The sequence below is a fragment of the Danio rerio genome, chromosome 4 (genome assembly GCF_049306965.1).
Source record: "Danio rerio strain Tuebingen ecotype United States chromosome 4, GRCz12tu, whole genome shotgun sequence".
In the NCBI taxonomy this organism is placed as follows: Eukaryota; Metazoa; Chordata; class Actinopteri; order Cypriniformes; family Danionidae; genus Danio; species Danio rerio.
The window spans coordinates 17762541-17774774 of NC_133179.1; the positions used below are offsets into that span (position 1 = coordinate 17762541).

Below are 12234 nucleotides of genomic sequence, written 5' to 3' on the forward strand. Positions count from 1 at the left end.
TTCCTAATTTTTCTCCCCCACTTCCCTTAGAGTCCTTTACCCAGTCTGAGGCTTTGAGGGCAACTTCCTGTCCCACTAACTAGGGTTCACAGGAGGGGAAGAGGAATGACACGGTGCCCATGAAAGAGCCATTGTTCACTGAGGTGGTCCATGATACTGTGCGAGGGGAGGTGGCTAATCACAAGGCGGGCCACAACGCAGGGGTAAATATTTATCTGCTGGGATGTAAACGACGGATCATGTAATTTAGCAACAGGCCGTTCCTTCCTGCATGGTGATGATGTTTAGTCTTGGTTTAGGGAGGCGAGGGGTGTTAGTCATTCTGATCAGGATTTGCCACATCTCTGACATAGCAGCAGTTGATTATCACTGACGCGTCTTCACACCAAAACACATGATATTAAATGTGTGAGTGATTAAGTGGAGTTGATCAAAAGTTTTTTTCAACTATAAATATTTGCAAGATGTTTTTATGAGATTGTTTTTATGTATCTAATTATTTTAATTAGTCTGTGGGAGTTTCTAATGTTGGGTCATGCCATACACTTTAAATGGATTAAATTGGAAGCCTATGTAATTTTATTGTTGATTATGACTATTAAGAATCTAAGCACCACTATATTGTGTGTTAAAAAAACATTAAAAGGACCTTCCCAAAATTTCCTGTGCAGTTAAAAATGTTTCTGCCACAAGTACTGGCGAATGGTCCAGTGTACATTCGCATGAATGATATTAACATTAATGTGTTTATAAAACACATTTTCCACAATCACTTTTACAAACACCTCAACAATGCAAAAAAAAAAACAACAACAACAAAAAACAGAAAACAAAACAAAACAACAACACTTGTTTACTTTTCATTGCTCTGTTTGTACTCTAATCATTTGAACCTTCACCCAAGTGTACAGTTCAACAGTTTGGCTGATGCAAGTAATGTCCAGCAGGCCAGGAAACAACAAAACATCTCAGATCACAGCTTCTCCTTATCTGATATCAACAGATTTCTCCAGATATTACCATGCACACCCCATCAGAGTGATTATATGGGGTATAAGATATCATGCCTAGGTTGCTTACCGGTCAAAGTCAAAGCCAACCCAACCCAAAAAAAGTCGAAAAAAATATATAAAAAATAAAATAGTTTTAGCTTTTGTCTCTAGTTTGATTATTTCTCAATCAGTCCTGACCCAGTTAGTGTTCATACAGCCATTCTTAAGAATGAACCCAAAGATACAAAACCACCACCACCAACAACAACAACAAAAGTTGGTGATTTATGACATCTTTTTGTGACAGATTATCCTAAACAACTGGGTTGAAAACTGTTGTTGTAAGATATACAGGTGACTACATTTATCAGATGAAAACTCATGAAGAGCTTATAAATGTGTAAAGTTGTTCATTTCATCAACGAAAATGGCTTGATACAAACAGAAAAACACCAGTGAAATGACTCAATGGGCATGCTCCTATCTGCTAATGAATCAACAGCGCAATGCAGGCAATTACCATAATAAAATAATGTTGGTTAGTTTTTATCTTTTTGACTACATTTTAGACTCATCTTTATTTGTTTACAATAATGTGTTGTTCATTCATTAGATGAGCAGACCAGATCATGTGCATTTAATCATGCTACTTGCTAATGTAAATAAATAGAAGGGATTTGTGTGCATCAAGCTACAGTATAGGCGATGTACAGTTTTCACCCTTATATTTATTGACAACATTAACACTGTTGTAAAGGATTATAAACATCACTAATTGTTCTGCCTTCACAAACGATTAAAGATCTATTGACATGCTTCTGACACCTGTAATTTTGAATGGTTCGTTTATCTCTTTAGTCCATGTTGCTTTCATATTTCAGCAGACTCATCTTTAATTTGGTGTGCTTCAAAGTTCATATGGCTGCATTCACACTTATGAACTGCACAAACAGAGCAATCAAACCAGCCAAGTGTGAACACACAGCTTAAGACTTAAGACAATAATCTAGTCTGCACATATGACTCCCAGATTGCTCCTTCAATGCAAGTCAATTGGATATTTTTGGTGTCCACTTGATGAAAACTGTCAGATTTTGAAAAATAGTTATTAAAATCAGCACAAGACAACTTACAAACCATCTACACACATAAAAAATACTAGCTGTCGTGTCAATGCCATGAGGCTCGGTGATGAGGTGAAAGAACTCCAACACTTAAAAATAGTGTGTGACAAGCTCAATTAAGTCACCTAAACCTCCTCGTATCCACATTCATCTTTCTGTCAACATTTTTATCTGTAGACATGTTTTACTTTGTCTGTTGAAAAAACATTCTGTATACCGTATTCTTTCTCTGTCAATGTCATCACCACCTCTGCTATTTTTCTCTCTTCTAACTTCATTTTTTTTCCTTTGCTCTCCTCCTCACCTTTACTTCCTTCCTTTCTTGGTAACTTTATCTTCTCACACCTTCATTCTTCTTCAACTCTTAATTCAGTAACTTCAAAAATCTTCCCATTCGCTCCTTTACTTTCTTCCCTCTCTTGCCTCTGTGATTGTGTATACAAGAGCATTTATGTTTAGGACTTTCCATAAATTGACAGCTGTTTAACACTGTGAATTGTGGTAGGATGCTGAAACATAAAATTATATCTTTCCTCTATCTCCCTCTCTCTTTATTTGTTAAGGTAAACATAAAATCAAACACAAATGTACTAAGCTATTAAAATCGGTGCATACATATCGATAGACATGATATACAATACCACTGAAAATTTAGGAGACTTTTTTATGTTTTTAAACTCTATGGACTGGCATTTCTAAATAAATAAATATACAAAATTGAAACTAAAAAGTTATTAAAACAATTCTGATATTATAATAATATTATAATATTTATAATATTTTTTTTTTCTAATCATTGTGTTTCTCTGGATTTTTGACATATTTACAGTTCAAGAGTTCACACTTAGCTGATGATTTACAAAGCTTATTTGGCATGCTGTCCCGGGAGAGAGCCCCGAGCTCAAGGGCTCCTCGAGCCCGGGGCTTCCTCCCGTTGGCAGAGCAAGAAGGGAGCCTGAGCTCGGTGGATCTCAGAACTCCCCTGCCGCTGTAGCTAAGGGAACGTAAGGAATTAGACCAGCTTGATTGTTAAGTATGTTGAATGTCTTTGGATGGTGGGAGGAAACCGGAGAGCCCGGGGAAAACCCACGCGGACACGGGAAGGACATACAAACTCCCCACAGAAACACTCACCGGTCCTATCGAACTAGGACCGGCAGTATTCTTGCTGTGTGGTTCACAGTGCTAACCACTGGACCGCCGTGCCGCCCAATTACAGGTAAAGGAGGAGAATAGGGGAGGAGGGGGGTTTCTTCCAAACGAAGATAAAGTGAACTGGAAACTTAGACTATTTATGGTGCCTTAGGGCTCATATGATTGGAAGATTAGTGATTAGCAAATGCGAGACTGGACGTGATAAATCATAAGCACGTGATCCTCTCGAAATTAGTTTATGAATAAACTTCACTTAATTGTCATCAATGCAATGCATGCATAGCACCAAAATAAAAAAATAAAACATTATTATATAATTTTTTTTTCAAAATACACAACACGTAAAACACAAATTGTCCTTTTGCTCATTACAGTCATTTTGCATTAACAGGGTTTCAGTGGAATGTTAAAAAGTCTTAAAATGTCTACCATTTTAAAAACTTAATGTTAAAAATTTTTAAATTCACTTAATTATTGTCTTTTACATCTTAAATTATTTTAAACAAGTTTTCCTCTTTCTCTGTCCATGTAAAGCTATCCAATGCACTCACCAAAAATACCAACAATCTCAAAAAACTTTCAACAAAACTCTAATTTTACCTATATGTTTTTTTTTTTTTTTGTAAAAAGAAAAAGAAGAAGAAGAAACGTTATGTTGAAAAAAATGTGTATGTATAAAACTAGGGTTTGCTTGTTTTGACAGATTATTTAAAATATATATATATTTTTTGGATGGTGCAAGTAAAAAAAGCTTATCTAAAGTCCAGCGAAGAGCACATTAATTATATGCAGGTCCAAATGCTTACACATTGCTTAATACACACAGGATGTACTGCAATACACAAATATCTTTACATATGAAAAGAATAAAGGAATAAATGTTACAAAAATTAATTACATAGATATAAAAAAACATTATCTCCATGCTTCTTCATCTTGCAGGGCTTTTTTCATTTTATTCATTACAATTAGCATTTTTATAATAATGTTATATTCTTAGCAGTATTATTTATTATTTGCATATTTATATTTGTTTTAATTAAAACAAATTTAGATTTGTCCACTTGTCGAATTTTGGAGAGTATGCATCACCATATGGGGCATAAGAATAGGACTTTATTCATTTTATTTATTTATTTGCTAGAAATTAAAACTGAATTTAGAACTAGTTTTTTATAAATTAAATACATAGGCTTATGGATGTCTTCAGTGGAGTGCGTACAACACCAATTCCTTATCCACAAACGTAAAGGAGTAAAGAGTAAAAGTAAAGAGAAAGTAAAGAGGCCAAATGGATAAGGCTCATTTTTTATCTTCACACTTCAGATGGTCTGTTAAACTGTTTTCTCACTAGAGCGTTCAGTTTGACCATTCAGTTTTTCCACTTACAAAGTCCGCCATGTAAGTAGCAACTGCGCCACGGCGTGACGCAACTGACTCTTAAGGGGAATGAGAGATGAAACTCTGATTGGTTTAATGCAGGTTTTGCTCAAAACACACCCATAACTCATTAAACACAATTCTGTTAGACCATGCACCAGCGCAAACTGTATTTTTTTGTCCTTGCTTATGTGCCATGCACTTTAGACCTTGTGTCTAGATCATTAAAATAGAGCCCATTTTGTATTTACAGGGGGATCTTAAAAAAGTCTTAAATTGTCATAAATTAAAAAAATTAAATTCACAGAATTATTGTCTTTTAGGTCTTAAATCATTTTGAACAAGTCTTACTCTTCCTCTGTCCTTCCTCTCTACCCAATCCAATCCAATCCAATCCAATCCAATCCAATCCAATCCAATCAAAAATACCAACAATCTAAAAAAAAAAAACCTTTCAACAAAACTCTATTTTGTTGTAAATATAACTCTATTTACCAATATGTTGTTGTTTTTAATTGAAGAAATGTTATGTTGAAAACAATGTGTATGTATACAACTAGGGTTTGCTAGTTTTAACAGATTTTTTAAAACATCTGGCAAAGAAATAACCAATTAATTCTTTTTTGGATAGACAAGTAAATTTCCGCAGGACCAACTGGTCAATTAAAAAAAAATCCTTAGTCTTTAGTGCTGTATAAGTCTAAAATTTTATTAATAATGTTCTTTAAAAGGTCTTAAAAAGTATTAAATTTGACTTTGTGAAACCTGCCGAAACCGTGATTAAGAAACTACATGGAAGAAATACTTTCTTTATTAAATCCCGTTTGGTTATTTCATTCTATAATCAGGCAAAGTAGTGTAAAATTAAATTGTTTTGCATCTTAAAATTGGTTATATTCAAATATAAATCATTTTACCTTTGAAAAAGGTTTTGTCACATTTAGCTCATTTCTGAGATCAATTTTATGTTGACAGCAAAAGCTAAGAGACACATGCAGAGTCAAACAAAAGTCTGCAAAGGGAATGAGAAGATCAGAAACTCGTGAAAACAACGATGGCAAACACAAACATGGCTGGAATGTGCTGTTCAGAGTTGTTCAGGAAGCTTTACAATGCTGCTTATTGTGCTGAATTTAAGTAGCAGATGTTGTTATTGATGTCATAACGAGATAAAAGCTTCCAAATGACTCTCTCTCGCAGGAATAAAAAAAGCCAAATATAATTGGAATCGACATAAAAAATTAAGACATTCCTGACCTTACAAAACCAGAGAGTGAGAGCACATCTCTGCCCCATATCTAACACGCACACAGGGAATATGAGGTCTATGAACTGAAGTGACCTTTACCTTGCACTAAAACCACAAGAGTGAAATAAATTAAAAGAAATATGATCATTTGATTTAAAAATTTAAACAGTGCATTGTACTCAAAGTTATACTATATTACAATAAGTGTTGAAATTAAGTGTTATTCTTAATTTCCTTATATATTTTAAAGAATGAGCTAAACAATCTTTAACCATAATCATGCAAGTATGTACAAGTGTGTCTCTTTGATAGCTATCTGAACACATGAACAAGTTTATGTGACATTTACTCAAACAAATTACACAGATTAGTTTATTCGATATTTCAATTAGAATATAATTAACATTATGACAAGGGGGTGAGAGTCAATGAGAGAAACCTGTGTGCCACCCACTAGTCACAAACATGTTGTTACCCAACTTTATTAAATTAAATCAAAGCAGTTAACTCAAAATTGACTGAAAGTTAATTCTACTCATTTGAAAAAAACATCTGAACTTAGTGTTGAAGGTAATGAATTCATTAAATACCCCATTACTTCAACTTAAATGGAGTAAGTTCACAGTACTCATATACTGTAGATTAGTTTTTTAACTCAAATAATTTAAGTTTTCTTAATTTATTGGGTTTTACGGTGCACAAATTACTTCGTTTACTAAAATGGATTAAGTTCACAGTACTCGTTAGGATTAGTTTTTGAACTTAAATGGTTTGTTGCAATCGGTTTCCTTAAATTTTTTGAGTTACCTTAATCTATGTGCAGTGTGCAGCTATGGGTTTTGTTTTGTCTTGTTTCATATTTGCATAAATGTTGTAATATGGCTTACAGGCTATATTCTAAATGCTGAAAGGCAAGCCACATTCACACATGAATAATTTATGTGTGTGTTAATAATAATATTTTATGATGTAATTAATCCCTCAACAGATTATACCAATATGCATTAAAAGTGTGGCTTTCTTGTGTAACTTGGCAGAGAGAGTGTTTTCTTTCTCTAGCGCTCATGCCCAGACAGAAAGCGCAAAGCCACAATTAAAACATTTAAAGATCTGATAAAAGCTGCAAACTAAAAGTTTAACTGCTAGATTTATATCTGTTCAGGTTTCTTTGCTGTTTTTGCAGGTCGGAACAATGGAAAACCTTTCGAATTATCTATAAATATTAAACCATAAATGTTTGAACAAGTAAACATTGTATTGCTAAGGCTTATTCCCAATACGGCCCTGGGTAAGGTCAAAAAAGTGTCTAAATATGTGTGTGTGCACGTGTACTGTATATATATATATATACACCGCCTCCCATACAAGTGAAAGTAACATTTACAAGCCATTGCCCTTAAACAGTTTGACCTACACCCAGGTGTGAGGGACGTGTGTGTGTATGTGTATGTAAGGGTTTTGCTGTAGCGTCTGGGCCGAAATCAAGCACAATGGCCCCTTCAGAAATAGCCAGCTGATATGCTGTTTGTGGTCGTGACCTGCGGTGGGTCTTTTTACCTGCTGGGATCTCCTCCCACCCTGTCTGAGTCCCTCTATAGAGGCTGGAGCTCTTCGGTCCCTGGTAGAGAAAAGAACAGACAGACAGCGACTCTGATCAATACCAGCGCCTCCTCTTTGTGGCTGAAATCAAAACCTTTTGAGGTGAATATTTCTCTTTTTGAAAGACGCGGTGACGTCAATAGATTCAGGTAACTGACTCGCGATGTGGAGGAGAAGGCTTAAAAGAATGAAAGCGAGAGAGGTTTTCGTGCAATTCTTTGGTCTGGATTATGGATTTTTTTTCTTTTAGCTGCGCCCAAACCCTTAAAGACTCCAAAATGCTACTTAGGCCAATTCATTTCTAATCACAACACAGCTGACCGAATATGAGGAATGATCACTTCATAGCTACTGTACATGAGCAGTAGGCCAGTGATCTTTTTTCCCCTTTAATTTGTTATTTCTGCATAGATATTATTGCAGATTTTTCAAATCATGGTTGGATGTAGACAAGCATTTACCCTTAGTATGATATTTTTATAGATGATGAATGATGAAAAAATTGTCTCATTAACTAATAATAGATTATTCATATTTACATAAACAATTAAATACTTATGAAAATATTCCACCCATTTCAGAATGTAGATTTGCACACAATTTTGTTCTTAAGCTTGTTTTAAAGTTTGTGAAATATTCTAAATAAGCAACTACATGTAAAAAAAAAAAAAAAAACGATCTCCACATCTTTTTTAAGCCATTTACACAATATATGCCATCCATTTTGTCTTATATAATCCACACCACATCATAACTATACATAAATGATGCATAAAATATAGATATTAGGCAACCTAACTTCTTGATACATTTTTGTACAAATGTTTGTCTATCACAGGAGTATCCAAACTAGGTCCTGGAGGGCCAATGTCCAATAGCCTGCCTGGAACATCTGCCGGGAAGTTTCTAGTATTCCTAGAAAGAGTTTGATTAACAGCTGTGTTTAATTGGGGTATAACTAAGATATGCAGGACACCAGGGGCCTTATGTACGAAGACTTGCGTTGAATTCATTCTAAAACATTGCGTACACATAAAGCTGTAAATGTGTGTACGCAGTAAAAAAATTCAGATGTATAAAACACTACGTACGCAGAATCCCACGCATATTCTCTTTGTACTTCCAAATTAATGGAAACTGAGCGCACATGCACGAGTGCAAAACCCCTCACTGCCTCCTCCCCCTTATAAATATGGTAATGACTCTACTTTGGCAAAACCAAACGAAAAAGTAATGGCAAAAGCAAGCAAAAAGAGAAACTTTGAACAGAATGTGAATTGGAGGTGCTCCTATCAGAGGTAGACCAGAGAACAACTGTATTATTTGCAAATTTGTCCTCCAGAATTAATAACAAAAGAAAAAATTTGAGTGGGAGAGTTTAGCTGACGCTGTTAACGCAGTTGGGTCTGAACATCACACTGTGAGTGAATTAAAAAAGAAATGTAAAGGTGTAAAACGTTGTAGTGTCTATTTAGGCTGAGTGTAAATAGTACACCTCGTTGGAATGAGATGGTTGAGTGATTCCCACCCATCACCATTTGATTGACAGGGACAACATAACTAAAGAGAGCGGCAAACAGCAGCATGAGTGGCATAGCTGGTAAAGTGTATGGCAACATGTTTTGACATGTTCGATTATGAGCTCGGTTCGAATTCAGCGTATGATGAACTTATTCTTCTTTCCCCCACTACATATCAGAATTTGCCTATACTTCATCACGAGCAAGACAAGAAGGAATAATTGATAAGTGTGTATTCTGTTAAGCGCATTTGAGCATCACATATTATTTGTACATTTATTGAATGGAAATGTTTCCGATTGACTTATGCAAATTCATCTTCAGATGGCCCCTTTAAAGCAATGTGCGTGCAGTCGATCGCTCTGGTTACATTGGGAAAATCATCGATTGCTTTCATGTGTGGCTTGTCAATTGCATGGTATGGAAACCTTATATACCTGCTAGACATGCGGATGATCCCGTCGCATACAGCTGCCATTGCACGGCTCAAAGATACTTTATGGTGTGCAATTTAACACAACTGCCTCTAGGAGTCGCCAATGAAAATAAAACAAACACACACAAGAGATGCAAGTACGCCAGGCATGAAGTTGGCGTGGACCAACGCACATTCTCATGTTCATTTCATCGTTAGTAAATCCAAACGTGAGTGTGAAATCTGCCGTATGCAAAGTTTTTGTACGCACGTAGCGTTGATACATGAGGCCCCAGCTCTCAGGACCGAGTTTGGACACCTCTGGTCTATCATAATTTATTAAGTGATTTACCACATTTCTCACTATGCATGCTTAACGAATGAGACCAATTAAGAAACATTTAAGACATAAATGCAATGCTTGCTTAGAATAAGCAACAATATTGTTTACTCTAACACAGCAGTAATCATTTTAGGTGTAAACAAGCTATTACCATTTAGATTAAGTATATAAACACAGGTACAGCTTATGTATGACACAGGCCCCAAACCTGCAAAAACTCTCACTCACTCAATTATCTTCGGCTCAGTCCCTGATTTATCAGGGATCGCAACAGTGGAATGAACCACCAATTACTCTGGTTTTTACTCTGCGAATGTCTTTACAGCCACAACGTGGATTTGACAATACACTAACGCGTGAACCTCTGCTCCCATTCACACACACTATGGCCAATTTAGTTATTTTATCCAATTCACACTTATATTGGAGGAACAAATGGAGGAACACGAGGAGAACATGCAAATTCCACACAGAAATGCCACCTGGCCCACCCGAGACTCAAACCCGCGACCTCTACTGTGTATGGACAGTGCTACACACTGAACCACCGTATGCTTTCAATCACATAAACCACTAGGTCACACACTCCTCAGAGTTGAACATAGATCTAGGCCGTGCGCAGGTGTCTCTCATGTTTACCACTGGAGAATAAGGCAGGTTGGACAAGAACAAACATTTCAGCGGTGCTGAATCCCACCGACCCCTCCTCTCCCCAAGACTCATTTTAATTCCATCTCAGCATGGTAACAAACACTCGTTAAAGCAGATTAATTCCACAAGAGGATTACGCTCCATATTAGATAATGAAAGAGAGCGAGCGTGGAAAAGAAAGAGAAAATAATCACGTAAAGGGATAGATGGTGTGCATTTGATCCTGGGGAACAGAGAGCTAATCCAGGTGTAACACATGTAGAGGAGTGTGTATGTGTGTGTGTGTGTGTGAGAGAGAGAGAGAATGTGCACAGTGGTATTAGGAACAGCTGGCGTCGGTTTAGCCTCTTTGTCTTCATTGACATTGGGAGGACGACAACAACAACGCTGACCCATAAAATGGGAAGTCGGATGGCAGTTACTGCTATTGACACACTGCTTTTAGATATGTGTGCGTGTGTGTGTGTATGAGAGGCTGTGACTCACGGTGTTGCACTGTTAATGTGGTGGCGGTTCTGGCACATCTGGGCTATTTTCTCCAGTATGTGTCTGAAGATAGTGTGAAAAATCTCAGGGAGGAAAAGTGAGTGTAGGCCCCTGTGAGATCGGTTCCTCAGGTTAGAGGGCCATTTTTCAAATGCCAGCAGCTTATCTTGACTGTCACAGGCTAAACGTGTCTGTTTGTGACATTACAGGAACAAGTGTAAGTCTCCTGAGTTCAGCTCCGCAGTCGATTCGGTCTCTGCATTCGCAGCGTTGTGATGTGTTACACAAAGGCCTGCCGTTTCAGAAGGGGGAAAGTCCATCTCTAAATCAATTACGGCACATAGCTGCAAGCAAGGAGTGAAAGAATGCAAAGGTTCATGTCAGCACGAGCCAGTTCCGTAAGATGGTTTTATAATTATGTTTGCTTACAATCCTGATTATCAAATCAGCTTACATAAAAGTCTCGCTGCAGGAAAAGTGTTTACATGATTTAGTAATCCTGAGTTTTATATTATTATTTTTTGGACGGCATGTCAAAATGTGCACATGATTCAAAACTGAAACACTTAATACATATAAACGGTAAGCACGTAGGTGTGCAAATCAGGTGATTAAGAAAACATTATTATTTATAAATGTTGACACACTTGTTGTTTGGTTTGTTTGCTTCTACCAAAAAAAAAACATTTTTTACATTTATCATGTACAGTGTAGTTTTTAAAAGAGAACAATTTATGAAGAATGTTTTGAATGATTTTACAGTCGCACACAAATGCAGATGATGAGCAAGAATAATGCCTAAGGTATGCATTGAACTTTTGAATATGTATAATAAGGAATAAGAATAACCAGTTCAGGTAAACTTGAACTTTTTTAGAATCAAATATTGTGGCATGACATCATTTGGATTTTGGTCTGTTTTGATTTCATATACAAGTCAAACTGTCTTGCTGTTGGAAAGGTTATGTTCGGTTAAGTGAATTTTTAATTGGGGAGAAGTGAACCAAGGTTCTGACTCTAACAGTCATATTTGCTTAAATTAACTGCACTAACAGAACAATCACACCTTAAGTAAACCAAACATAACAAGTGTGAATGTAAATGGTAAGATTTTAAGTAAATTTCAAGTAAAACTACTTGTCTTTAAATCACTAAATGACCTAGGACCTCAATACATTACAGATATGCACACTAAATACAAACCTAACAGATCACTCTTATCATTAGGATGAAATAAATTTGGAATTCCAATGGATTAGTCAAAGCAGGGTGAAACGCCTTCAGCTACTACTACGCCTTCAGCTATCCACATATGCTGGA

General features: G+C 36.2%; 1 protein-coding gene across 31 annotated transcripts in view; it reads right to left on the reverse strand.

Moving 5' to 3' along the window:
• Window positions 1–12234, reverse strand: part of sox5 (SRY-box transcription factor 5) — a 234835-nt gene that overhangs the window by 192816 nt on the left and 29785 nt on the right. For 20 of the 31 annotated variants that reach the window (XM_073946572.1, XM_073946556.1, XM_073946566.1 and 17 more), the window contains one exon: window positions 7458–7518. The exons of the other annotated variants lie outside the window; for them this stretch is intronic. The gene's annotated coding sequence lies outside the window, so the exon portion shown is untranslated. The remainder of the gene's footprint in view (window positions 1–7457; window positions 7519–12234) is intronic. 31 annotated transcript variants of the gene reach the window in all.